This window comes from Fundulus heteroclitus, chromosome 22 (genome assembly GCF_011125445.2).
Source record: "Fundulus heteroclitus isolate FHET01 chromosome 22, MU-UCD_Fhet_4.1, whole genome shotgun sequence".
Taxonomy (NCBI): domain Eukaryota; kingdom Metazoa; phylum Chordata; class Actinopteri; order Cyprinodontiformes; family Fundulidae; genus Fundulus; species Fundulus heteroclitus.
In genome coordinates this window covers 487,213-512,500 of record NC_046382.1, presented here as the reverse complement: position 1 = coordinate 512,500, position 25,288 = coordinate 487,213, and the positions used below count along the sequence as shown (strand labels likewise).

Genomic DNA, 25,288 nt, shown 5'->3' with positions numbered 1-25,288 from the left:
TAGTCAAAGTCCAGACCTCAGCATGACTGGAACGCTTCAGAGAGCTGAGCATAACGCTCAACAAGCTGCAGCAAAGCTGGAGAGAAGAATGGAGCAGAGCAAATGTATTGATTGGCTGCAGCCTAGTTCAGCTGTTCCTCAACGCTGTGAGGACGCTGCCCCCTGCTGGTGGAACCACGTCGCTGCAGCACCTCAGAGCGGACCAAGACGTTCTGGTTCCAGACTGAGGAATGAAGCAGCAGCCTTCAGCCTTCAGCCTTCAGCCTTCAGCCTGGGCTCCAGGACTGCAGGGCTGCAGCTGGAGGCCTTCAGCGGCTGATCTCCAGCAGAGAAACACTAACAACAGTAAATCCTGTTGCTAGGCAACATTAGCTCCACTTTACAAAACTTTGAAGCATCCTGGTGGTTAAACTGCCGATGAAAAGGTCAGATGCTGCAGAGGAAAGCAGCAGCAGAGCTGGAGCCTCCTGGCTGCTTGTTGCTGCGTCGTTTTAAACAGGAAGAAGACGTTCAGGACCTGAATCTGTCCTCTGGTCAGCTGGAGGACACCATGAAGCATCCTGCAGGTGTCTCTGCTGCAGGTGTGTCTCTGCTGCAGGTGTCTCTCTGCTGCAGGTGTGTCTGCTGCTGCAGGTGTCTCTGCTGCTGCAGGTGTCTCTGCTGCTGCAGGACACAATGAAGCATCCTGCAGGTGTCTCTCTCTGCTGCTGCAGGTGTCTCTGCTGCTGCAGGTGTCTCTGCTGCTGCAGGACACAATGAAGCATCCTGCAGGTGTCTCTCTCTGCTGCTGCAGGTGTCTCTCTCTCTGCTGCAGGACACAATGAAGCATCCTACAGGTGTGTCAACTGCAGGTGTCTCTGCTGCTGCAGGTATCTCTGCTGCTGCAGGTGTCTCTGCTGCAGGTGTCTCTGCTGCAGGTGTCTCTGCTGCTGCAGGTGTCTAACTGCGGCGGTTCTGATGGATCCTGGCAGGTGAGCAGAGGATCAGTCGCTCCACATCTAGAGCCGCTCCGTCAGCAAACAGCAGCACGACTCAGACGGACAGCAGCGGCTGATCTCAGGTCAGATCTGAGCCTGCAGACGTTCCTCCTGCTTTGACAGGTGGAGGACAAACATCACGTCTAGTTTACAGAACATCTGGACCTGCTGAAGGTCCGGTTTGAACACCAGGTACCAGAATGAGCTGAGCTGCATTAAATAGATGAGCCTCTATGAGTGAGACGCTGTGATGCATTCACTGTCGTAGGAAACTTAACGTCTGGGTCCTGAGGAGACGGAGGGACGTCAGGACACCTGATGGTTCTGATGTTTAAACCGTCCAATCAGACGGGCCGTCTCTCAGAGCAGGAAGTGATCCTCTGAACCAAACTGGGAGAGCTGGTGGACCGCCGCCCACTCAGAGCTCAGCAACCAGTCAGCACGGAGCTGCTGGTGTTGCTACGCTAAAAATACGCTCCTGCTGGGACGCCGACAGCGTTTGTGTTGTTAGAGGAGGAACACAACGCGACACCAGGCAGAAAACACACACACACACACACACAGACACACACACACACACACAGACACAGAGATGGAGTCATGACAACAGGGGACGTGTGTCGCTGCCGGACGCAGAGATGCTGAGAGATGCAGGAAGGATGACATCATCTGAAGAGATCACGGCTACCTCTGCTGCTCTGGACCAGAGGAATCAGACTGTGACTGCAGGACCGACCCGTCCGTCTGCAGCGGTACCGATGGGGGCGACCAGAACCAGTTCTGACCAAAACTGGGTCTCCCCAAACCAGAACCAGGTATTTCTCCTGCTCTGAGTCTAGGTTAGTCCATTCTCTCTCCAGGTGTCTGACTCCACCTGGAGCAGGTGCTGCTGAGGGTTATAGATCTAGAAAACCTAGATCACCAGCCTGTCTGCTTCAGTAGCAGCAAAATAAAAGCAAAGCAGCATTCCAGGTTTTTATTGAAGCTTCGCATACGACGCTGCAGCTGGTCAGCAGCTTATTTCCTGCGTTAGCGTCTGAGCTCATAAAACAGGAGGGAAGCAGAATAACTTCCTCCTGGAGCAGCAGAAACCTTCACAGGTTCTTCAGTCTCCAGCTGCTGATCCAGATGTTCAGACCTGAGGACCAGAGCGTCGCTCCATCCGCCACCAACCATACAACATTCAGTCACCAGTCTGTGGTGACGTGTGCATGTGGAGAGAAGAGGCTGCAGACGGTGTCTGAGTAAAGTTATTAATATCTGAGTAAAGTCATTAATATCTGAGTAAAGTTATTAATATCTGAGTAAAGTTATTAATATCTGAGAAAAGATAATATCTGAGGAAAGTTATTAATATCTGAGGAAAGTTATAAATATCTGAGTAAAGTTATAAATATCTGAGTAAAGTTATTCATATCTGAGTAAAGTTATTAATATCTGAGTAAAGTTATTATTATCTGAGTAAAGTTATTAATATCTGAGTAAAGTCATTAATATCTGAGTAGAGTTATTCATATCTGAGTAAAGTTATTAATATCTGAGGAAAGTCATTAATATCTGAGGAAAGTCATTAATGTCTGAGTAAAGTTACTAATGTCTGAGTAAAGTTATTAATATCTGAGGAAAGTTATTAATATCTGAGCAAAGTTATTAATATCTGAGGAAAGTTATTAATATCTGAGTAAAGTTATTAATATCTGAGGAACGTTACTAATATCTGAGGAAAGTTATTAATGTCTGAGGAAAGTTATTAATATCTGAGGAAAGTTATTAATATCTGAGTAAAGTTATTAACATCTGAGTAAAGTTATTAACATCTGAGGAAAGTTATTAATATATGAGTAAAGTTATTAACATCTGAGGAAAGTTATTAATGTCTGAGGAAAGTCATTAATATATGAGTAAAGTTACTAATGTCTGAGTAAAGTTATTAATATCTGAGTAAAGTTATTAATATCTGAGTAAAGTTACTAATGTCTGAGTAAAGTTATTAATATCTGAGTAAAGTTACTAATGTCTGAGTAAAGTTATTAATATCTGAGTAAAGTTATTCATATCTGAGTAAAGTTATTAATATCTGAGTAAAGTTATTAACATCTGAGTAAAGTTACTAATATCTGAGGAAAGTTATTAATATCTGAGTAAAGTTATTAATATCTGAGTAAAGTTACTAATGTCTGAGTAAAGTTACTAATATCTGAGGAAAGTTATTAATATCTGAGTAAAGTTATTAATATCTGAGTAAAGTTATTAATATCTGAGTAAAGTTACTAATGTCTGAGGAAAGTTACTAATATCTGAGGAAAGTTATTAACATCTGAGTAAAGTTACTAATATCTGAGGAAAGTTACTAATATCTGAGGAAAGTTATTAATATCTGAGGAAAGTTATTAATATCTGAGTAAAGTTATTAATATCTGAGTAAAGTTACTAATGTCTGAGGAAAGTTACTAATATCTGAGGAAAGTTATTAACATCTGAGTAAAGTTACTAATATCTGAGTAAAGTTATTAATGTCTGAGTAAAGTTATTGATATCTGAGTAAAGTTATTAATGTCTGAGTAAAGTTATTAATATCTGAGTAGAGTTATTCATATCTGAGTAAAGTTATTAATATCTGAGGAAAGTTATTAATATCTGAGGAAAGTCATTAATATCTGAGTAAAGTTACTAATGTCTGAGTAAAGTTATTAATATCTGAGGAAAGTTATTAATATCTGAGCAAAGTTATTAATATCTGAGGAAAGTTATTAATATCTGAGTAAAGTTATTAATATCTGAGGAACGTTACTAATATCTGAGGAAAGTTATTAATGTCTGAGGAAAGTTATTAATATCTGAGTAAAGTTATAAATATCTGAGTAAAGTTATTCATATCTGAGTAAAGTTATTAATATCTGAGTAAAGTTATTCATATCTGAGTAAAGTCATTAATATCTGAGTAGAGTTATTCATATCTGAGTAAAGTTATTAATATCTGAGGAAAGTTATTAATATCTGAGGAAAGTCATTAATATCTGAGTAAAGTTACTAATGTCTGAGTAAAGTTATTAATATCTGAGTAAAGTTATTCATATCTGAGGAAAGTTATTAATATCTGAGTAAAGTTATTAATATCTGAGTAAAGTTATTAATATCTGAGGAAAGTTATTAATATCTGAGGAAAGTTACTAATATCTGAGTAAAGTTATTAATATCTGAGTAAAGTTATTAATATCTGAGGAACGTTACTAATATCTGAGGAAAGTTATTAATGTCTGAGGAAAGTTATTAATATCTGAGGAAAGTTACTAATATCTGAGTAAAGTTATTAACATCTGAGTAAAGTTATTAACATCTGAGGAAAGTTATTAATATATGAGTAAAGTTATTAACATCTGAGTAAAGTTATTAATATCTGAGGAAAGTTATTAATATCTGAGTAAAGTTACTAATATCTGAGTAAAGTTATTAATGTCTGAGTAAAGTTATTAATATCTGAGTAAAGTTATTAATGTCTGAGTAACGTTATTAATATCTGAGTAAAGTTATTAATGTCTGAGTAAAGTTATTAATATCTGAGTAAAGTTATTAATATCTGAGTAAAGTTATTAATGTCTGAGGAAAGTTATTAATATCTGAGTAAAGTTATTAATATATGAGTAAAGTTATTAACATCTGAGTAAAGTTAATATATGAGTAAAGTTATTAACATCTGAGGAAAGTTATTAACATCTGAGTAAAGTTATTAACATCTGAGTAAAGTTATTAATATCTGAGGAAAGTCATTAATATCTGAGTAAAGTTTTTAATATCTGAGTAAAGTTATTAATATATGAGTAAAGTTATTAATATATGAGTAAAGTTATTAACATCTGAGTAAAGTTATTAATATATGAGTAAAGTTATTAACATCTGAGTAAAGTTATTAATATATGAGTAAAGTTATTAATATCTGAGGAAAGTTATTAATGTCTGAGGAAAGTTATTAATATCTGAGTAAAGTTATTAATATCTGAGTAAAGTTACTAATGTCTGAGTAAAGTTACTAATGTCTGAGTAAAGTTATTAATATCTGAGGAAAGTTATTCATATCTGAGTAAAGTTATTAATATCTGAGTAAAGTTATTAATATCTGAGGAAAGTTACTAATATCTGAGGAAAGTTATTAATATCTGAGTAAAGTTATTAATATCTGAGGAAAGTTACTAATATCTGAGGAAAGTTACTAATATCTGAGTAAAGTTATTAATATCTGAGTAAAGTTATTAATATCTGAGGAAAGTTACTAATATCTGAGGAAAGTTATTAATGTCTGAGTAAAGTTACTAATGTCTGAGTAAAGTTATTAATGTCTGAGTAAAGTTATTAATATCTGAGTAAAGTTATTAATATCTGAGTAAAGTTATTAATGTCTGAGGAAAGTTATTAATATCTGAGTAAAGTTATTAATATCTGAGTAAAGTTATTAACATCTGAGGAAAGTTATTAATATCTGAGTAAAGTTATTAATATATGAGTAAAGTTATTAACATCTGAGTAAAGTTAATCTATGAGTAAAGTTATTAACATCTGAGGAAAGTTATTAACATCTGAGTAAAGTTATTAATATATGAGTAAAGTTATTAATATATGAGTAAAGTTATTAACATCTGAGTAAAGTTATTAATATATGAGTAAAGTTATTAACATCTGAGTAAAGTTATTAATATATGAGTAAAGTTATTAATATCTGAGTAAAGTTATTAATATCTGAGTAAAGTTATTAACATCTAAGTAAAGTTATTAACATCTGAGGAAAGTTATTAATATATGAGTAAAGTTATTAACATCTGAGGAAAGTTATTAATGTCTGAGGAAAGTCATTAATATATGAGTAAAGTTACTAATGTCTGAGTAAAGTTATTAATATCTGAGTAAAGTTATTAATATCTGAGTAAAGTTATTAATATCTGAGTAAAGTTATTAATATCTGAGTAAAGTTACTAATGTCTGAGTAAAGTTATTAATATCTGAGTAAAGTTATTCATATCTGAGTAAAGTTATTAATATCTGAGTAAAGTTATTAACATCTGAGTAAAGTTACTAATATCTGAGGGAAGTCATTAATATCTGAGGAAAGTCATTAATATCTGAGTAAAGTTATTCATATCTGAGTAAAGTTATTAATATCTGAGTAAAGTTATTCATATCTGAGTAAAGTTATTAACATCTGAGTAAAGTTATTAACATCTGAGTAAAGTTACTAATATCTGAGTAAAGTTATTAATATCTGAGTAAAGTTACTAATATCTGAGTAAAGTTATTAATATCTGAGTAAAGTTATTAATATCTGAGTAAAGTTATTCATATCTGAGTAAAGTTATTAATATCTGAGTAAAGTTATTAACATCTGAGTAAAGTTACTAATATCTGAGGAAAGTCATTAATATCTGAGTAAAGTTTTTAATATCTGAGTAAAGTTATTAATATCTGAGAAAAGTTATTGATATCTGAGTAAAGTTATTAATATCTGAGGAAAGTTATTAATATCTGAGTAAAGTTATTAATGTCTGAGTAAAGTTATTAATATCTGAGTAAAGTTATTAATGTCTGAGTAAAGTTATTAATATCTGAGTAAAGTTATTAATGTCTGAGTAAAGTTATTAATATCTGAGTAAAGTTATTAATGTCTGAGGAAAGTTATTAATATCTGAGTAAAGTTATTAATATCTGAGTAAAGTTATTAACATCTGAGTAAAGTTATTAATATCTGAGTAAAGTTATTAACATATGAGTAAAGTTATTAATATATGAGTAAAGTTATTAACATCTGAGTAAAGTTATTAATATATGAGTAAAGTTATTAACATCTGAGGAAAGTTATTAACATCTGAGTAAAGTTATTAATATCTGAGGAAAGTTATTAATATATGAGTAAAGTTATTAACATCTGAGGAAAGTTATTAATGTCTGAGGAAAGTTATTAATATATGAGTAAAGTTATTAATATATGAGTAAAGTTATTAACATCTGAGTAAAGTTATTAATATATGAGTAAAGTTATTAACATCTGAGTAAAGTTATTAATATATGAGTAAAGTTATTAACATCTGAGGAAAGTTATTAACATCTGAGGAAAGTTATTAATATCTGAGGAAAGTTATTAATATCTGAGGAAAGTTATTAATATCTGAGGAAAGGTGGAGCAGGAAGGAGGCGTGATGGATGGCTGATTCGACCTTTCAAAATAAAACACAGCAGAACCCAGAGCGGATCACCTCGTTTTACCCAAACGCTGCTCCTTCAACTCTGACTCTGAAAGGTAACACTCTGCTGGAGCCTACATTTCCCAGGATGCATCACTGCTGCACCCAGACAACCAGAAAGCATCTGATCCTGGTCTAGTCTCACAGCAGGGATTCTTTTTTTCCTCTGAGGCTTTTTAATCAGAACCAAGGCAGTTTTTAATCCCCTCTGATCCCCCAGCACCTCCTGTTCTACCAGAACTCCTCGCCTCTCAGGAACGAGTCCAGTTGGACCTCCTCGTCCTCCTCCTCCTCCTCCTCCTCCTCCTCCTCCTCCTCCTCCTCCTCCTCCTCCTCCTCCTCGCAGCTGAAGGATTAATGCCTGACAGGCGCCTCCTCCTCCTCTGACTCCCCCACAGACCAGCATGTGGAAAATACGCTGCAACCTCCACATGGACCCAAGGCTCAGCATTAGAGAAGTTCTGCAAACACTTTCCCCTCCAGAACCAGAACCTCAGCCTGGATGACGCCTCCTGGTGTGATTACATAAGTTTAGTCTACAGATGGACCGTCTGGTTTTTACTATAAATCAGAGTTATAATCTCAGCTTCTCCAGAACCAGAGAGACGGGTCAGCTGACCCAGTGGGTCACACTGATCCGTCTCTGCTGCTCTCTCTCCCTGTCCTCAGTAAAAGCAGACATTATCCAGTAAAAAGCCAGGTCTCCATGGTTACAGCTGTCCCAGCATGCACTGGGGCAGAACCCACTCATCTAGCTGCTGACGGCGCCACAAAGACCCGACTGGAGAGGCCGAGCAGCGCCGCCATGAATCGTTTTAGAGACGGACCTGAAGGTCCAGCAGACGCCAGAACTTCCCCACAGCGCTTCCTTCTGGTACCAGAACCGCCTGTAAACCCGGTCAGGATCAGAACCGCCTGCAGAACCTTTCTAACATCAGAAACCCGGTTTAAAACGGCCCATTTCAGAGGGGGAACCACATCAGAACTGCCTGTAAACCCAGAGTCAGGATCAGAACCGCCTGTAAACCCGGTCAGGATCAGAACCGCCAGTAAACCCGGTCAGGACTAGAACCGCCTGTAAACCCGGTCAGGATCAGAACCGCCTGCAAACCCAGTCAGGATCAGAACCACCTGTAAACCCGGTCAGGACCAGAACCGCCTGTAAACCCGGTCAGGATCAGAACCGCCTGCAAAACCTTTCTAACATCAGAGGTCCGGTTTAAAACGGCCCATTTCAGAGGGGGAACCACATCAGAACCGCCTGTAAACCGGGTCAGGATCAGAACCGCCTGTATACCCGGTCAGGATCAGAACCGCCTGTAAACCCGGTCAGAGTCAGAACCGCCTGTAAACCCGGTCAGGTTCTCTGCATTCCCTCTCACACTTTTCTCCTTCAAGCATCAATTGATCGCCATGGCAACGCAGCGCTGCAGAATCCCACGCTGCGTTCGGACTCCCACGCTGCTGCTCTCCAGACCCGCCATTCAGCGAGCCTCACTCCCACACGGCGCCGCACCGACCCGGCGGCGCTCGCATCGGAGCGGGAAGCTGCCGAGCTGCAGAACCTTTTCAGGAATTAACAGAACCAGAGTCTCTGTGCAGACCTGATGGAGAAAGCAGCTGCATCCGGACCCAGAGTTCTGAACCCGAGTTAAAAACCTGTAAAAGGCACAGAACACATCCAGAACCATCAGGGAGCTGAAAACAGACAGTCAGAACCACGGTTCTGCAGCAGGATGCATGAGAAATGAGGCAGAAGTGAGAGCAGCTCCTCGGATCAGAACCAGTTCAGCCTTCGGTTCTGATGGAGGTCACCTCAGCCGTCACTGCAGCGCTCCAAGCAGCTAGCACACTGATACACTGCCGGTTCTGCAGAACTGGGGCGGAGGAGGCGATCATCCATCACTGCAGCTCTAACTGGGCCACGCTGAGCCAAGTAGGACAGCAGCAGCGTTCTGACCCGAGACCAGCAGAACCAGAACCCAGAGGCAGAGCAGCAGATTCTGCAGCCAGCAGGAGCATCATCTGCTCTCCAGCCTTTACCTGGGCTGGTCTGGACCCTACAGGTGTTCATCAGACCTGAGGGCAGCAGGTTCTCCTCCAGCTCACATGGTTCTGGATGTTTCCTTCAGATTGGCTGTAGAACCTTTAAAACCTGTAAAAAAATATTTCTCTCACTCTACTGAGTTCTAATGCTCTCCAATTATGCATTACATTGAAATGACTGATGTCATTTCAGCTTTAACTTTCTGTTCTCTCTCTTTTTTCTTCATAGTAGGTACACCTGGTCTGGCGTTCTGTTAACTGTGACATCATCCAGAGAAGACGGCTCACCCGCTACTACCATCTAACATAGAAAGTACTCCTGGGTCAATGTGAGCTTCTGAGCTTTCTGTGTCTCTGCTCTGTCTTCTCTAAGCCCCAGTGGGTGGAGGCAGATGAGCGTTCACACTGAGCCTGGTTCTGGTTCTGCTGGAGGTTCTCCTCCCTGTTAAAGGGGAGTTTTCCTCTCCACTGTCGCTTCATGCATGCTCAGTATGAGGGATTGCTGCAAAGCCATCAACAATGCAGACGACTGTCCACTGTGGCTCTACGCTCTTTCAGGAGGAGTGAATGCTGCTTGTCGGGACTTTGAAGCAATCAACTGGTTCCCTTATATAGGAAATCTTTGACCAATATGTATAATATGATTGGCGCTGTATAAATTAAATTTTATTGAATTAAAAACTTCCGCATGACTTCCTCTCCAGGCTGCTGACGGTTTAGAGGTTCACTTCCTTGTTTCACAGCTCAGGTTACAGTTCTGCTCCCCCCAGATTAAATCTACCTGTCAGGAACCAGGAGAGTGACCCAAACAGCAGAACACATGGAACCAGCCTCAGGTACAGAGAACAGGAGAACATCAGCAGGAAGCAGACCCGTCTCTGGATCTACGCATACGCTGATGATGTGATGCTCTTCACTCACACCTGGTCCTGGTTCTGGAAACAGATCGGTACCTGAGCCAACGTCCAGCCCACAGCCAATCAGGTTCCCCGGCAGGGTGTGGACCAGACTCCTGGTTTTTATAGTAACCGGATCCAGTCAGAGCTGAAGACAATGATTAACTGAGTTCAGACCCGGTTAGAACAGGAACATCTGGACTGATGTGTGCACAGAGAGACGAGCAGCAGGAGTTTAAATGTCAGACGTGATTTAATCGTCACGCTAAAAGCTCTTTGATCAGAGACAAAGGAAGCCAACATGTGGGCGACCCACGCAGCCGCTGCCCTGTAATCATGACGTGACTCAGTCGTCCCCTTCTTATTGTTCTAAGCTCACAATGTGCTTTACGTTCAGCAGCAGGAGAACCCGTCAGAACCGGGTCAGAACCTTCAGAACAGCAGCTCCTCTCAGAGTCTCTGCAGGGCGGTCAGCATCTCTGCTGCCTTTAATTGGTTTATCTGCTAATGCGCTTAGTGCTGCTATGGTTACCATGATCAATCAATAGATAACTGAGACACGACCGGCTGATGTTCTCACGCTCTGACCACAGAACCTTCTGGGTCTTTGTTCCGTCGTGTTTCAGTCTGACCCGGCCGGTTCTGCTGCTCTCCTCTCATCATCCTGATTCATCTCATCATCTTTCCTCCTTCCTGTGAGGAACGCCATGATGTCAGAGGACGAACTCAGGCAGAATCACATGACCGGCTGAGGCTCCGCCCACCGCCCGCTGGCCGGCTGAGGCTCCGCGACTGCAGATGTGTTCTGGAGCTTTAACTTCTCGACCCGATCGGACCTCTCAGAGGAAGGAGACCAGTCTGTGTCCCACGTCTGTCCTCAGATCAGGGTGAGGACAGTAAAACCTCATCACACAGCCGAGGGAGTCCGACTGGTTCTGATCCAACAGACGCATCAAACCCCCCTGTGGTTCATCAGAACCTGGCCAGACTGTAGAGACGTGTTCTGTTGGTTCTGATTCAGAAACGTTCTTCAGTTTTAGGGAGGAAAATATATTAAAAAATGTTTCCACATGAAGATTATCTGTCAACAGGGTCTGGATCCAACAGGTTCTGGTCCAAAGTGTAGCCGTAAAGTACTGAAGGAGAACAGAACCTGAAGATGTAACAACAGAACCTGGTGATATAAAGTACTCATCCTTTTATCTGCAGGCTGGATGGACACCAGAACCACAGAGAACTTCCTGTTCCACAAACAGCCGTCAGGATTGGACCAGAAACCAGAACCAGACGACATGCTTTCAGCTCAATGACAGAACCTCTGGTTCTGATCACTTTCTGATGCTTTAGGTTCCCAACCAGAGCTCAGCTCCTGATGTTCTGATGACCCATGTCTGTTAAATGGTTCTGAATGCTCTCTCTCATCTAACTACCTGTTCCCCACAGAGTAACTCCTGGTTACTGGTTCTAGATGTTTCCACATGAAGCAGAGCGTAGATGGAGCCTTCTGGAAGTTCTGTTGATCTGAACGGTGCCTCAGGCTCATCTTCACACCTGGTACCAACATATGTCCACATAAACATAGAGTGGCACCTTCTAAACGGCTCGTTAAGACAAACAGCCAATCAGCCAATCAGAAGGCAGCAACTCAGCTCTTCACCTGAAGGTGATGAAGACAACCTGCTGAAGTTCAAACTGAGCATCAGAATGAAGATGAAGATCAAGGTGAACATCCCGTGGTTGTTGGTACCAGATAGAAGGTCTGAGGATCTCTGAGGACTTCCTGTCCTGCTGGGATTTTAACCCACAACCGTCTCTCAGATTGTGGGTCTGAAGACCATCCAGTGAGGAGGAAGATGAGCTTTTTATGTCAGACGTCAGGAGAGAATGGGTCAGCTGGTTCCAGAGGGAAGAACTCACTGGTTCCAACCAAGTCTGCAGAACATCCCTTCTGAATGCAGAACGTTCTACAGAACACTGTTTCTGTTAAAAGGAAGTTTTTTCCTCCACCGTCGCCTCGTGCTTGCTGTGGATGAGGGATTGCTGCGATCAGCTGGATCCTGACATTTGACCATCTATGGAAGCTGGACACTTTAAACGCATCTTTACTTCTAAACTTTGATGTATTTTTTTTTTCATCATCTATATAATTTAATTTGCTGTTTAGCCTTTTATTCATGTTTTAATGTTTTAAGGTTTATTAACTGAAGTGTTTTATCTGTGAAAGGTGGACATTTTTATACACTTATAGCTTTCTCCTTGTTAACTGAATCTAACTAAAGTGTATTTTAACTTCCTGGACTGAACCGGACCGGATGGTACTGGACCTGAACAGTTTGAATAACCCTGACTGGTTGCAGTCAGAGCTGTTCTCCTGGTATAATGACATCTGATGTAGAAATAAACTCAAGTCAGTTTGACTGAGAAAACTCTTAAAGCTTCTTTAAGAGTGTAATAATTATAATAATAATTATAATAATAATACTACGCATGACGGCACGATCTGCCTGTTTTCCTCTTGCAGCAGCGTCTCTGGGCGTCATGAGCTAACTGTGGATTCCCACCAGAGACCCAGACGGACTAAGCGGTTCCACAGTGGGTCACTTCCTGCCTGTGAGCTGCAGCAGCACGCTCCTGATAACAAAGAGGGGAGGAATAAAAGGCTGAGAGCGCAGGAATGTGTCAGCAGTCAGAGAGGATGAGATCACGGGACAGAGGAGAGGGAGGGAGGAGGGGGCGAGCGACAGGGAGGGGGGGCGAGCAGAGAATGGATCAGAGGGGGAGAGAGAGGGATGACCTGCTTTCCATCTGTTAACATCTGATCTGCAGCAGCAGGAAAACACGCTTCTACCCGAGAATCCATCCTGGATCAAAGAGGAGTAACGATTATTCCCCAGTGGGAATAAAACACTCCATAGATTAATTATTAATAAAACTACAGTAATAAATTATTAATAAAAACTACAGTAATAAATTATTAATAAAACTACAGTAATAAATTATTAATAAAACTACAGTAATAAATTATTAATAAAACTACAGTAATAAATTATTAATAAAACTACAGTAATAAATTATTAATAAAACTACAGTAATAAATGAATAAAACAGTTAAATAAAGAAAAGGACTGAGTGGATCTGCTGTGTTTACTGGTTCTGAGCTTCACTAGGCTGACTGACGGTTCTGACGGGCCGCCGTCTGCCACCAGCTGGTTCTAGAGAGAGAACGCTTCCAGAATCATTTACAGTACATCTGTTATTCTGCACAGAGGTTCTCCAGAACCCTGCAGGAAGCTGACAAACCGAGCCTTAAAGTTTTTACAGGGAGTGAACTTGGACCGGGTCAGGACCCGATTTACAGGGAGAACCTTCTGACCCGACTGCAGGTGGTTCTGTTGCAGGTCCTAGAAGTGAAGGAAAGTTAGAACGTAGAACAGGATGGGCGTGAAGATGGCTGAACTGTTGGACCAACTGGATCTTTGGCGGGCCAGAACCTCAGAACCTGCATCAGAGCTGAATGAAATGAGACATGCTGCCGTCTGATTGGACCGTCTGACTGGACCGTCTGAACCTGTCCTGGATCAGTTTTTTGTTTTCTGGTTTCTGGTGGATTTTCCTCTCAGGATGAAACATAAATGTAGTTTTATGGTCCAGAGATTCATGGGTTCCTTCAGAACCGGCGCAGCGTCCACAGATAAGTCAGAGCAGCTAACCGGGTCACACCCATTAAAGGAACCCGTAAAATAAAACAGCTTCACAAGTTTAAAACAACAACAACAACAACATATCTGTGTTTTCTACGTTTTTCTGTTGATGCAATGAAGAAGAAAAACTAATATTTGGTCATTTCTGCCTCAGTTTGTGTAAAACAACGAGTTCATCCCAGATTTATCCTCCAGATCTGCAGCAGAATAAAAAAACAAAACAGTTTTATGACGTCACCGGGCCCAGCAGACCCCCCCCCCCACACACACACACAGCCCCCCCCCCCCCCACACACACACACACACACACACAGCCCCCCCCCCCCACACCCCCCCCCCCCCTAATGACTTCCTGCTGTCTGCTCCATGCTCTCATCAGCTGCTCCGTTCCTCTAACTCTAACTTTGTTCCCTTCCAGCAGTTTTCCTGCAGCCTCGGACAGAACCGGGCAGAACCAGAATGGAGCCAGAACCTCTGAGCTGCAGAGCGTTAAACCAGACGGTACCGACCCAGAGGCGGCTCCTGGCAGCGGTCCAGACAGACATGGCTGCCGGCGGCGCCATCAATAAGTCATGTGGTCACATCAGCTCAGTCAGGCGACCCGATTAGTTCAGAACCCAGAATGAGCCGCCAGACCCACGGCTGCTGCTCTGCAGAACCTCAGCAGAACCTCAGCAGAAACCCAGCAGAATTTCAGCAGAATCTCAGCAGAACCCCAGCAGAAACCCAGCAGAATTTCAGCAGAATCTCAGCAGAACCCCAGCAGAACATCAGCAGAACCCCAGCAGAACATCAGTAGAACCTGAGTAGAACCCCTGCAGAACATCAGTAGAACCTCAGCAGAACCTGAGTAGAACCCCAGCAGAACCCCAGCAGAACCTCAGCAGAACCTGAGTAGAACCCCTGCAGAACATCAGTAGAACCTCAGCAGAACCCAAGCATAACCTCAGCAGAACCCCAGTAGAACCTCAGCAGAACCTCACTCTGGCTCCGGGTTTCACATTAATCCAGATTAACACAGATTAATCAGATTCAAACCATTTCAATTGGAGAACATTGATGGAAAATGAGACATTTGTTATTCTTTTACCACAAACTCCCTAATCAACCAATCAACCAATCAGAGGGTCTGAAGGCTCGTTAACCCTAATTATCTGCCTGATAACTTCTTTATACATAATTAGAGGATCTGCTGTTTATTCCCAGGTTTCTCAGACCAGAACCTTTACTTTAAATCAGAGGACTGACCCGGCAGTGACTGCAGGTCTGGACCTTCTCCTGCAGTTATTCTGTGGTTCTGGAGGATTTCTACTCATCAAAGCGGACCTGTGGTTCTGGAGGATTCTACTCATCAGAGCGGACCTGTGGTTCTGGAGGATTCTACTCATCAGAGCGGACCTGTGGTTCTGGAGACCACCAGAGCTGAAAGCAGCAGAGCTTTACAGCGTGGACCTCCTGCAGCGAGCTGGAAATCCATAAATGATCGCTTCCCCTGAATTATTGATGCGGTGTTGTTAGTTCGCTCAGGCGTGTTCTCCCTCTCTGAGCCGCGGGTCGCCGGACCGGACCGGGCCAGACCGGACCGAGCCGGACCGGACCAGACCCGCTGCAGTCAGGGCTCAGGCAGCGTGTGCTGCTACACATGCAGCTGCAGACGTTCATCATGAGTCTCTTTGGGCCGACCAGCATCAGCTTCCTGTTCAGCCGCTGGTAATTATTCACATTTATTTATTTTACCAACATTAAATCCCTTTTTCTTCTGGATTTTAGCATTTTATGCTTCAGGAGTCCAACCTACAACCATCGATACAACAGAACCTGGACCTGACCTTCAATTTAAAGAACCTCCGACCCAGAAAGAGGAGGAGAACCAACGATGGACACAGAGCAGGAACGAAGAGGAGAAGGAGGAGGAGGAGGAGGAGCAGAGAGGAAGAGGGGAGCAGTGTCTCTGTGTGAGGAAGAGGAGATAAAATGTTTTAACCAGGAGATGGAGGAGGATCTGGGTGACAAACAGAGCAGAGCCTTTATTTCTGAGCCGTCCAACAGAAAGCTGCTGCTGAACTGGACCCAGAGGTTCTGGTTCTGTTCTGCACGCTGGAAGTCGTGAGAAACTGATGCTGGTTATTTGGGACAGAGGCCTGCTTCCCACTGTGTGCACAGGAAGTCCATATAAGGAGTCACTTCCTGCACATGAGACGTCACATGGATAAACAGAGTCAGAACCAGAACCAAAACACGGGAGGAGGAACTTCCTGTTTATTTCCCTAGAAATCATCCTAAACCTCCTGACTTGATACCAGTACCAGTACCAGTACCAGTACCGGTACTGGTACTGGTACCGGTATCAGTACCAGTACCGGGTTTAGAGGAAAACAAGTTTCAAAAATCTAACTCAGTCTTTTATCATTTAGTTCTTCTCTTATTTTGCATTTGAAGTCCAAATTACTCAGCAACCATGAAGCCTCTGCGGCTGCCGGGTCAGAACCTCCAGAATTATTACTCTGATGTTTTTAATTCAACTCTGATTCTGGGTTCCCTGGAAACCACTGAACCTGTCTGGGTTTTCCTTGGTTCTGTCAGAACTCCTCCCAGCCCTCCGGGTCAGAACTCTCCCGCTGCTTTTCCTGCCATTATGCAACCGAGGCCAACAACAGCCTCCCTGCCGGGCCGGGCCGGGCCGCCCCCCCCGTACTAACAAACACGCGTCCTCCCTCAGAACCAGCAGACGGGCCGGGACAACCAGAACCGGACCGCCGGCTTTGATTCTGCTATGAACGGACCCAGGAATCCTCACAGAAAACCGCTCCTTTGTTTCCAGCAGACTTTCCAGGAATGCTTTGACCTGAAGAAAGACCCACAGGTTCTGGACCTCTGATAGGTCCAGATACAGGAAGTTCTGTCAGAACCCACCTGCTGCTATATACAGCCAGAGTTATATAAGACTTTATAGTCAGGTCCAGAACTGGGAGGTTCCTGTAATAAGTACAATTTTCTCAAAATTAATATATTTCCCTTGATTTGAGCAGGTAAATAAGACTATTTGCCAGTAGAATATGTAATTTTACCCCTAAAATAAGATAAATTAGATATCATGCACTTGAAATAAGGTGATGGAGATCAAATGTTCTTATTTTAAATCTTATTCCATTGGCAAATAGTCTTATTTATCTGCTCAAATCAAGGAAAATATACTAATTTTAAGAAAAATGTACTTACTTTTAGTTCCATTTTGCAGTGTAATACACAGTTATGGTTAAAAATGTGGAAAAACCTTTGAATAAAAGAGCCTTCATCATAATCATCATCTTCATCATCATCATCACCAGGGTCTCCCAATGAAGACGTTAGAAAAGTCTTTAACCTCTAACCTGAGTCTGGACCGGTCCAGAACCACCTGCAGCCCAACTACAGCTTTTCAGGGTCAGTCGATCATCTTCAGCGTTAATCTTCATCGTTTACAGCTGAATCGTCCCTCTGCAGGTTTTCCAGAACTTCTCCAGAACCGCTCCTGACCTTAGAGGAGACCTTCGTCAACAGAACATCTTCATCCTCAGCAGGACTTTCCCGTCAGCTCTGAGGCCCAGAGGCCTTCTGGGAAGTCCAGATGTTCCAGATGTCAGAGCGGGTCAGAGCGGGTCAGAGCGTCTCCAGTGTACGTCGGAGCGCACAGACGGGTCGATTGTGGCTGCAGACGGCAGGAACGCGGGCCGGCGACACCAGCCCGGTTCTGCTCTGACTCATTCTAATCACGTTAGGTTCTGAAAGAAGCTCTCTCTGCGTCTGATGACAGAGTTCTTCCAGCGCCGATCCACGACCTTTCAGACAAAACGGACCAAATTAACGGGAGGAGCTGAACTCCCTCTGACCCGGAGGAAAGACCTGGACCCAGACAAGACGACGAGATGAGAAGATCAAGCAAGAACCTCAACAGAACCAACAGAGAGCTCAGACCGACTCCAGAACCTCCCTAACAGACTGTGATTTTCCACAGAATCAGAGTTCTGGTCCAGAACCAGGCCGTCCTGGTGAGCAGACGCTGCTTCCTCTCTGCAGAGCGGATCATGCAGAGCAGCAGCAGCAGCAGCGTGGGCGGCAGAGCTGCAGAACCCAGGAAAGGACATTTTGTTGCAGCGAGGCTGAAGGAAGCAGAGATGGAGGTCTGGAAGGAGGACGCAGCTCCTCTGGGAGCAGATGACCTCCTTTTCCTCCGTCACCACTGAGGAGGAGGATCTGTGGCACCAGGCAGGAGTCAGAACCAGGTTTAAACAGAAAGCAGGAGAGGTTAAAGGAATGTGAAGCATCAGAAATAAAGGCTCCACATCTACAGCAGAGGTCAGAGGTCAAGAGGACTCTTCAGAAGTCCTCCTGACCCGTCCATCAGACAGAACCAGAGAACAGCTTTCATTGGGCCTCAGACACTGCAGCACAGCTACAGGAGCCTGCATGGGACAAGTTAAACGGGCCGGCCCGGTCTGTTCTACTCCTCAGATGTTTAAAGTTATTTCTATAGTAATGACCTTATTATTATAATAATAATATTATTATATAGTAATATAGTAGGCATGAAGGACGGATGTTTTCAGTTTGGTTCTGGCTCCTTCGCTCCGGATCAGAACCACGTTCCACTTTTCTCATCCTCAGTAACCAGTTATCAGCATGAAGGTGTTCATGATGCTGCTCCACTTTCAGTATTCACCAAATCGCCTGGATGTTAACCTGCTCCTCTGCAGAAAGATCCACCCATGATCAACCAGAGAGAAGCATCTCCATCAGGGACAAACTGTCAGTACGATCTCCACGTTCTGCCCCCCCGACCTTTCATTAAATTCAGTGGACAGTCGTCTGCATTGTTGATGGCTTTGCAGCAATCCCTCATACTGAGCATGCATGAAGCGACAGTGGAGAGGAAAACTCCCCTTTAACAGGGAGGAGAACCTCCAAAAAAAGAATCTGTCTTGGTGTATCTGTGTGTTCTATGTTGTCTGTGAGCATCATGAGCCTTTCTACCATTCATTACGGTAACACATGCTGACAATAAAAGTTCTTGAACCAGAACCAGAACATGACCGACTGGAGGCTTGATGCATGTTTTACTGATCAGTTTGTTCTTTGGAGAACAACAGGTCCTTCAGACCAAAGGCTGCCTGTTGATTTGTCCCTAAACTTAGAACAGTGGGAGTTTTAAGTTCTGATGCATTTAGTAAAATAGTTTTCAGAACTCCGTCAGATCCAATAATCAGCCAGAGCCAATCAGCAGCCAGAGCCAATCAGAAATCAGAGCCAATCAGCGGTCAGAGCCAATCAGCAGCTAGAGCCAATCAGCAGTTAGAGCCAATCAGCAGTTAGAGCCAATCAGCAGTCAGAGCCAATTAGCAGCCAGATCCAATCAGCGACCAGAGCCAATAATCAGCCTGAGCCAATCAGAAATCAGATCCACTCAGAGGTCAGATCCGATGATTTTCACCAGCGGATAAAGGACCAGTGAATCTGTTGGTTCTACCTCCAGTCTGGGCTTCAGGTGAGCAGACGGCGTGTGAACTCTGGTCTCAGGTGGAGGAACAGCAGAAATCCTCCATCATGGCTCCATCCTGTTAACAAGCAGCCATGAAAGCAGCAGGAGAACCAGAGAGGCAGCTTCACAGAGCTACTAGATCTGATGGGAGGAGTTCTGTCCCCAGAGGCTGGATCTGAGGAGAACTGGTTGTTCCCACAGTCTGACGGCAGCACAGCAGATTATAAAGCAGAAGATGGAGAGATGAAGGAGAAGAAAGGATGAGAGAAAGGAGAAAATAAACTGGAGGAGAAGGAAACTTCAGAACGCTCTGTTTATAAGCCGTCTTCAAGTTTTCCCTCATAAACACCCTCCTCCCCTCTAATTACCCCTTTCTGCTCCACCCTGGTTTCCTTGGGCCTCCACCCATCCTCCTCCAACACTTCCCTCGCTCCACTTCTCCTCCCTGCAGTCTTCACAGCTCAGATGACCTGCAGTCCAACCTCGACCCGCCCGGCCAGATGTGACCCGCCCGGCCAGATGTGTCCTCTTCCCTCTTCCACTCGTCCTTCAGACGACCGGCTGATGTTAAACTCCAGATATCTGAGCAGGAAGTCACTAAGAACGATGAAACGTTCCTGAGGAACCTGAGAACGTTCCACGCTGGGATGTGGGTCTCATCTCAGAGGAACGTCTGCAGCTGTAGCTCCAGCTTGGAGGCTCAGGGTCTTTCTGGGATGATGTCATACAACAGGAAATAGCATCATGCTAATAAAACTAATAAAATACTTTAAACAGGTCTGAGCTTTAACATAAATCCTGGTAGCTGTGGAGTTTCTGAATAACTGCTGTTGAGGTTCCACGCAGGAACATGAGGGGGCGCTAACGTGTTCCTGTACTCCTGTTCCCGTCCCACACCATGAGAGTTAGAGTTGAACATGTAGCCCAAAAATTATTATTTTTTTATGAATTATGTTTATAAAAAAGACCAAAAACCGTTTGATCATGATAATATAAGGTTATATACACCAAGCCTCCATCCTGATAATGTTTCATGGTCCTTTTTGTGGATAAATAGCCTCAGCACTGGGCATGATTAGCAGATATAAACAGACGTGGCGCCCTCTAGTGGCAGTATCACAGAACTATCATAATAGCGTCTGCTTCAGTGAACATCAATGTTCATAACTGTATTCCCAGCAACATTCCAGTCTTTTTCACAGAATACTGGACCTTTCTTCAGCGTTTCACCTGGAGATGCTAATAGCCGTTAGCCGCTTCCTTGTTTTAACCCCTGCTGCACATGTGCAGTACGTACTTCCTCTGTTATTAAAAAATGAACATGAAATGCTGTATTTACTAACAAATTGAGCGAAATCAAAGCATAAAACACAAAAATAACAACTAATACACCAACAAGGTGTGATAAACTTTCCTAAAAACTTTGTATGCAACCAGAGTGAGCTATTGATTCAGAAATAATAAAAAAAAATCTAATAACGTGGCTATGCACGACGAAGTGCATCAAGACGAAGTTGAGTCCAAATCCACTAAAATAAGCATTTACTTTGTTATTTCAATGATAAAAAAAGAGATCTGTCAGCTGCACTACGTGGAAATATTATTTATATTTTTCCAGGTTAACCTCGGGTTATTTTATGTTTAACCAGTTCAGTCTCAGCTTTGTTGTCATTTCTGCTCTTTAAGAATATTTCTGACGTGATTTAACATCATTTCTGTATAACCTCAGCAGAAACGTGGATTTAATGAGCAGCAGCAGATGAACAACATTCACAGGAATCAGCTGCAAAATAACTTCCATAAATCAGATTTACCAAAGCTCATCCATAGCTTAAGCTTGACTGATGGAGCCCGTTATCCCTTCATCTCATCCCGGCTCCGATCCAACCCCCCCACCCTGTCCGGCTCATGCCGCAGTGCATTGTGGGCCATCACATCTAATCTCATAAATCTGTCAGCTTCCTTTAGGAAACAAAGAGCCTTAATGGGACACTGTGGTCAGGCTGAGGTCCGGCTTCCTGGACCAGAGGGAGGAGGTTCTGCCATCATGGTTCTGATATTCCAGCTGCATCTCAGACCTGCCTCAGCCAGCAGGTTAGAGGTCAAAGTTCATGACAGGCTGAGTTTATAAAGCTGGATTAAAGTCAAAACTTCAGGACAGAGGAGACCGTCATAGAGAAGCAGGACCATCATTCCCAGCTTCATGTCAGAGGAACCCAGCCCAGCAGCACCAGAACCACCGGCTGGTAACAATGGAGGGAATGTGTTCAGGTCGGACCAGAACCCTGCTAGAACCTGGATCAGATCCAGACTAGATCGTCTCCAGAGAGAAAACTGGAGCTTTCTGCTGTAGCTGCAGTTATGGAGAAATGATGGACCTCAGCAGAAACAGTGACAGAAACGACTCAGAGTCACGAGTTCTTCTGCTTCGCTCTGTTTTAAAAACACTGTAAAAAATCTGAAGAGCTTTATGATCTCCTCAGATGATGAACTTTAGGCGGTTCTGGTTAAATATTACCAGGACTGCAGCTGAATATGTAGGCTCCACAGGAAAAAGGAACTAAATGTAAGTCACATCTTCATGAAATGAGTGTATCTGTCCTTAACCTGAGCAGGTAATCAGAATCAGACTGATGATCTGAGGTAAATAAGGTGATCTGAGTTTTTACCCCTAAAATAAGATAATTAGATTTACTGCACTTAAAATCAGATGATGGAGATGAGTTGTTCCTGTTTTAAGAGCATAAAATCTTATTCCATTGGCAGATAATCTTATTTACCTGCTCTAATACACTCCTTTAAAGGTTTTTAACTTGTTTTTAGTTCTTTTTAGAAGCAGCACCTAGTGGACCAAAGGCAGACTGATGTCTCTAAAAGGGAAAATCCAGTTTTAACGCTGATTTAAAGGAAAACAGGCCGTTTATCACACAGCGTCCAATCAGAGCGCAGCGTTCCCCGCTGACGGTAAACTGAAACAGATGCCGGCTCCCAGCGGGCCCAGGAGCACCAAGGTCACCCATCCCCCCCCCCCCCCCCCCCCCCGCCCTGAGCCCACAGATATTTCCCAGCATGCCGAGTGTGTCAGCGGGTATTTGTGGCTGTAAAGCTCCGTCACACCAGCATCCTGATGTCTGAGCGCTGCTGCAGTGACTCAGGAGATCCTCTGCTGCAGATCCCTGCATCTCCTCCTGCTGACAAATCACAAGAACCAAAGATTCTGGACTCCATCTGATCTTCATCCTGGTTCCTCAGAAACTAACGGGGAACCAGGAGGAACGAGGCAGCAGCTGCTCCTGGAGGACAGCAGAACATCTGAGGAGCTCCTGGGATGAAGTCATGGAGGCTGGGTGGAGCTGACTGACGTAAGCCTGGCTGAAGGAACCGGCTGAAGGAAACGGCTGGGCTCCCAGGAGGAGGAAGAGGAGGAGGAAGAGGAGGAGGAGGAAGAGGAGGAGGAGGAGGAAGAGGAGGAGGAAGAAGTCTGATGATCCAAACAGAGAAGCTTCTTCCACCCACAGCTACAGACTCCTGCTCCTCTTCCTAAATCCAGAATGTTTGTCTAAAATAAATCACATTTTATTGTCGTCTCAGATTAATAAAGATCTAAATGAATCAGAACCGTTTGGGTTCCTCAGGGTCACCATGACGACGACCTTAATACGTTCTGCAGAGAAACTCGTCACCAGACCCGCTGTTCTAGGAAATCTATTAAATAACAGTTTTAGAAAGAGTTAAATATGGACCAGAGTGATCGGGTTCATGTTTTCTTCTAATAACTGAACAGAACCAGTTCAGGTCCAGAACTCCAACAAACCAGAGAACATGAGCTGAAGAACCTCAACCGGACCTTAAACCCGACAAGAAGCTCCAGTTTAACTCAAGTTAAACGCTGCGATCCGGTCAGTAACAGGCAGAACCAGAACAGGTCCGGAGAACCTAACAGAACCACTGTGGAGCAGAACAGCAGGAACTGGGTTCTGGCTCCAATTCTAGATTAAACTCTCTGGATAAACTGAGAACCGGAGATTTGTCTGTTTAGGTTCTGTGATCTTCATAAAAACATCAGGTTCTGGAGTTCTGACTGTGTTCTGTTGGGAACCGGATCAGATCCGGTAGAAACCTGAAGTGGATCGTCCTTCATTAGACACAGATTCTGGTAATCCTCAGTCCAAAAGCTTTCAGTACCGCCTAAACCGGACCCAGGTCCAGTCTTTGGTCCGGTTTGCTTCACATTCTAGTTACATTTACCAACAGAACTATACGGAACAGAACCTGCCTGGTTCTGTTCCAGTACCGCTCAGACCTGTGCTGTGGTTCCTTCGGGTCACCAGATCGGTTCTTATCAGTCGTTCAGAGAACCGGAGGTTCTCCACGGTTCTACTGCCTTCTCACCAGAACCACAGAACAAAGAACAAAGAACACCAGGCCCGCTTTCTGCTTTTAAAGCTCCTCTCTGGTTCTGACCCAGTTTGAGATGTTGTTCTCTCTCTGCTCTTTTTTGCTTTATAATATTTTTGCTTTTATTGTTTTGTCGTATTTTGAGTCTTTAAATGCCAACTGAGGCGTTTCTTACAGAAATACAGCCGAGTCGGGTCGGTTCTGGTGGGTTCACTGGAACAGTTCTGTGCAGTTCTGATCCAGCTGTGGGTCCACAGACGGTCCACTGGTCTCCGGCCCAGAGGCAGCGGCGCCGCTTTCATTTCCTGTCCTGGTCTCCATGGTTCTGACATTATTTCCAGTTAAATCCAGTTTGTGTGACGGTCAGCTCGTTAACCCGACCCGTTTTGGTTCTGCTGCATCACCTTTGGTCTGCAGTGAGTCCTCCAATAGGTCCAAGTGTGCCAAATGTCTCAGAACCATGTTTGGACCTCCAGAACCACCTGAGACACACTGATTCAGTCAAAGCTGCAGATTCTCCTCAGAGGTTCTGATTAATGTTCTGATGAGGTCCAGAAACAGAACATAACCCAGAACCCTCCAGTCTCCTGAGGAGATCTTTGGTACCTGAACCAGAACCTCTGAGATAGCAGAACCTGACATGGACGAGGGGGGGGGGGTGACCCGGTTCCACTATCAGCGGTGAGAAGAAGCAGAACCACCAACATACCAGAACCTCCCTGATAAGAAGGTTCTGATCCGTTTCCCACCCAGAACATCCCAGAAACGGGTCAGAACCAAAACCTCCGGATCAGAACCGCTGTTGGATTAATCCTGGTAACTTTATCTAAAACGTTCTTTTCTCTAATTCTTCCTGTTCAGCTTTAAAACATTTCATTTAATCTGAACAATCCTTCTTTATTTTATTTTCACCATGGTAACGTCATTTATTAATCTCATGTTTTTAGTGCATATTTATATTTTAATGTTTTCTGATGTGTCTTCAAAAGCCTCCAAATTAAACATTTATTCATTTTAACCGGATCAAGTGTGAAATTAACTTTAAAAAAAGTTTAAAACATAAAATCTATAAAGTTAGAATAAAAAATATTTTCATAACATTTTCAGACGTTTAGTTTTAAATGTTTTAGTTTTAATCCAGAATTCATAAATCTGCTTCCAGATGATAATTTGATTTTATTTTTATCTGATTTGAAGTTCTGCTGTGGAGAACCGCGTCCAGCAGGAGAACCTCAGCAGAACCTCAGCAGAACCTCAGGAGAACCTCTGGTTCCAGAACTCAGAGGCTGAAAACGTTCCTCCTTCTCCTTCGACCCACTTCCTCCCTGAGGATCACCGCTCCTTTCACTCCTGGTTCCTCCCTCTCCCACGCATACCTCCTCCTCCTCCTCCTCCTCCTCCCTGTCCCCTTCCTCTCCTCCTCCTCCTCCTCCTCCTCTCCTCCTCCTCCTCCTCTCCTCCTCTCCTCCTCTCCTCCTCCTCCTCCTCCTCCTCAGAACATTCTGAGCCCCTCCTTTAGTTCTGGTCC

At 43.6% G+C, this 25,288-nt stretch overlaps 1 protein-coding gene across 1 annotated transcript in view; it reads right to left on the bottom strand.

The window, feature by feature from the left end:
* The window catches only part of LOC105917595 (spectrin beta chain, non-erythrocytic 1), a 102,182-nt gene that overhangs the window by 73,772 nt on the left and 3,122 nt on the right, over positions 1-25,288 (bottom strand). The gene's annotated exons all lie outside the window — the stretch shown is intronic.